The sequence below is a fragment of the Ovis canadensis genome, chromosome 3, assembly GCF_042477335.2.
Source record: "Ovis canadensis isolate MfBH-ARS-UI-01 breed Bighorn chromosome 3, ARS-UI_OviCan_v2, whole genome shotgun sequence".
Lineage (NCBI taxonomy): Eukaryota > Metazoa > Chordata > Mammalia > Artiodactyla > Bovidae > Ovis > Ovis canadensis.
Window position 1 is genome coordinate 43,217,543 of NC_091247.1, and position 3,748 is coordinate 43,221,290.

At 38.4% G+C, this 3,748-nt stretch overlaps 1 pseudogene; it reads right to left on the reverse strand.

The window, feature by feature from the left end:
• Nucleotides 1-3,228: 3,228 nt before the first annotated feature.
• On the reverse strand, nucleotides 3,229-3,748 carry LOC138438087 (small ribosomal subunit protein uS12-like; annotated as a pseudogene).

The following is a 3,748-nucleotide window of genomic DNA, read 5'->3' on the forward strand; positions in this document are numbered from 1 at the left end:
AACACAAAACCCACTACAGAGCCCTAATGCTCCAGCCCTGAGCTGGTACCTCTTCTACCTGAATCACCCACCACACCCCCTCAACCATCAACCATCAACCATACTTTCTCCAGATTAAAAAAAAAAATTTATCCTGGAGCATAACTGATTAACAATGTTGTGTTAGTTTCAGGTATACAGCAAAGTGATTCAGTTATACATGTACATGCAACTATTCTTTTTCAAATTCTTCTTCCATTTAGTCAACCATACTTTCATTTCCTCCCTCAAACAGTTTGAAAGACATTTTCTTCAAATCCATTCTCTGACAAGGTATTTATTTCCTTTAAAACATAATTTAAAAATTATACCCATATTTGTGTACTTATTTGACGTTTGTCTTTGACTTGAGACTGTTCACCCAACAAAGGTAGTGACCATATCTGGTTTACATCTTTTATAGAAGTAGTGCCAAGCTTTTGATGGGTCCACAGAAGATGCTCAATTTGTTGAATTAGAATATCAATCCAGACCTTGATCCCACAAAGACAGGGACACATTGAGGTCCTCTGTTGCTTTAGGAAAAAAAAATAGCACTTTATTATTTATATAATACTTTGTCCTTTAAAGCACTCACATTAATCATTGTAACAACTGCATAAGATAGGTTATACAAGTTAGATGTGTTATAATTCTCATTTGATAGATGAAGAAAATGAGTTGCAAAGGAAGCGACTAAAATACCAGGGTAAGTACCAAAACCAAAATCTCTAACTGACCCATCTGTACATCTCAACTTTGTGTACATAAATGTTTTGATTCTCAGCCAAACTTGCAGTGGAGAAGGTAGCCTTAACAGTTAAATTCTCAGGCTCTAAGAATAGGTTGTTAAGGTTCCAAACCGATATCCAGTACTGAACCTGCTGTGTGACTGTGGGCAAGTTACTTAACTTCCCCGAGCTTCCATTTCTCCATTTCTAAACTAGAAACAGCAATATCTATCTGAGGAAGTTGTGGTGAGGTTTTCATATATATGTATAAGATATACATACACACGTAGTGCTGAACACGGAATGTGGGAAGCATTCAAGCAAAGTCATTATTTGTGAAAGTCTTTTGAGAATAATGATTATGTTTCATACTTCTTGGTAACTAACATGGAGTACAAAGCCTTTAAAAGTGATATTTAATTCAAATGTTTGACATGAAATTCTGACAACATTGGGATTTGTTTTCTTAAATTTACCCCTATCTCTGAATACTGTTGCCTTTGAGGAATAAAAAAAAGTGTTATATGTGTAACCAAACTGATGGTTTGGCCACTTCCAAGTGCATACCCTTTAAAAAGACCTGATAATTAGGAGCAGACTTCTAGATGCCTGTTTTCTCTTAGTTCAGTTATTTTAAAGTCCATTTTCTTGTCTTTCTTTGAAAGAGTTTATCTGATACAACTTGCATCTTCAAACCCCCTTTATCTTGGAATGGGTTATATTCCATAGCCATGGCCGTTACTGTGAATTGATCTAACAATGCACTGAGCAAATGGGGTAGTCTTCACCCTCCCCACCCCTCATAGTATTGGCTAGAAAATTATAGAGTAAGAGGCAAGGTAGGTAGGTCAGTTCTCTTTATAATGGTATTCTAAAGAAGCTTATTAGGAAAGTCGCATGCCATTTAAAAAATTGCTTCAGGCAGGATAAAATGATAGTTTAAAAATAAGCCTATAGGAGAGAAGCAAAGGTCATGACATTTGATTTAATTTGGTTGGTCCTTTTAAAAATGTGTAGTGCTATAATATTTTTTTCGGCTGCAGTTTTTACTATAAATATATAGGAATAATAGCCCATAATGAATGAATCTTGTGAAACACACCAGTGAAAATTTAAATGGAGGTTTCCTGTAAAACTAACACAAATGACTAATGGGCTTCGATCTGTTAGGACAGACTAACATGTTTTGTTTAATTATGTATGATGATGCCCCTTCCTCTCTATCTTTGTCATCATTCATGAACATTTTTTACAGTGAATCTTTCTTTAAAAAACAAACAAAAAACCTCATCAGACAAGAGATCTGCTGGCACCTAAAAAAATTTTTTTAAATTAATTTTGGTTGCACTGCATGGCATGCAGAATCTTCGTTCCGAACCAGGGATTGAACCCACACCCTCTGTTGTGGAAGCACAGAGCCTTAACCAATAAACCACTAGGGAAGTCCCCACTGATTAACATTTTTACCTAGCTCCCTGGGGTTATGAATCGCAGTAAAATTTTGTTTAAAATACAGCAAAACCTTCTTGTTTCTTTTTTATGGAATTCAGTGAATTATGAACAGCATAGAATAGAACAATCTCCATCTTAATGTTCAAGGTTTTAAAGCAGTAAAGTCCAATGTTATTTCAGTTTAGCTGAAAAACTACAAATTAGTTAGCTTCAACAGGTGGAACACTCATCTTCCTGCCTGGTTTCAGAGAAAGTACCTTTTTCTCCTTTGAATAAAGTGTTTTAATTGTCAGAAATCAATAGATTTTGAGAACATATGGTTTCTTCAAGGAGGCTGTTGGGGCCTAATTCTTAAGGTGGCAGGTATTGGAGTCAGATTGCCTGGATTTTAATCCACAATGTAGGAAATGAACTTGGTGCCATGGTGGTTTCAAGCATCCTACAAGGCAAGCTGACCTAGACCATGTTGTCAGGCAGACAGACACTGATCAATTTGCTGTTGTTGTTCAGTTGCTGTTGTGCCTGACTCTTTGCCACCCCGTGGACTGCAGCACACCAGGTCTCCTTGTCCCTCACTATCTCCCGGGATTTGCCCAAGTTCATGTCCGTTGAATCAGTGATGAATATTCAGGGTTGATTTCCTTTAGGATTGACTGGTTTGATCTTGCTGTCCAAAGGACTCCCAAGAGTCCTTTCCAGCACCTTAATTCAAAAGCATCAATTCTACGGTGCTCAGCCTTCTTTATGGTCCAACTCTCACATCTGTGCATGACTGGTGGAAAGACCATAGCCTGGACTGTATGAACCTTTGTTGGCAAAGTGATGTCTTTGCTTTTTAATATGCTGTCTAGGTTTGTCATAGCTTCCCTTCCAAGAAGCGTCTTCGAGTTTCATGGCTGCAGTTACCATACACAGTGATTTTGGAGCCCAAGAAAGGAAAATCTGTCACTGCTTCTTCTTTTTCCCCTTCTATTACCCATGAAGTGATAGAACCAGAGGCCATGATTAGGTTTTTGAATGTTGAGTCTTTTTTTTTTTTTTTTGGTATAGGAAAATTTATTACTATCGTGCTTTCATCATCAAAATTTATGATCTTGGTCTTTCCTTCTTGCCTTTGTATAAAGCCAAAAGAGAGACATTGGCTACTTTGACAACCTTAAAGCGGACTCCAGGAATGTCACCAACAGCATGACCTTTGCGACCAAATCCAGCAACCAGAACTTCATCATTTTCCTCAATAAAATTCAAGCAACCATCATTGGGTACAAAAGCAGTGATATTTTTTTGCCATTCTTGATTAGTTGAACCCTGACACACTTCCTGATAGCAGAATTTGGCTGTTTGGCTTCAACTACTTTTTCCAGCACAATTCCCTTGGCGTGAGAAGCACCGCCAAAAGGGTTGGCCTTCAGGGCTGTGCCCAGATGGGCTTTCTTGTACTGCTTATCATGCCACTTCTGGTCTCGTCGGTGGCTACGGAGCTTCCTGGCAGTACGAAGACCGCGACACTTGCCCATCCTGCCGGCGCCACGGGCCTGAGCGAAAGA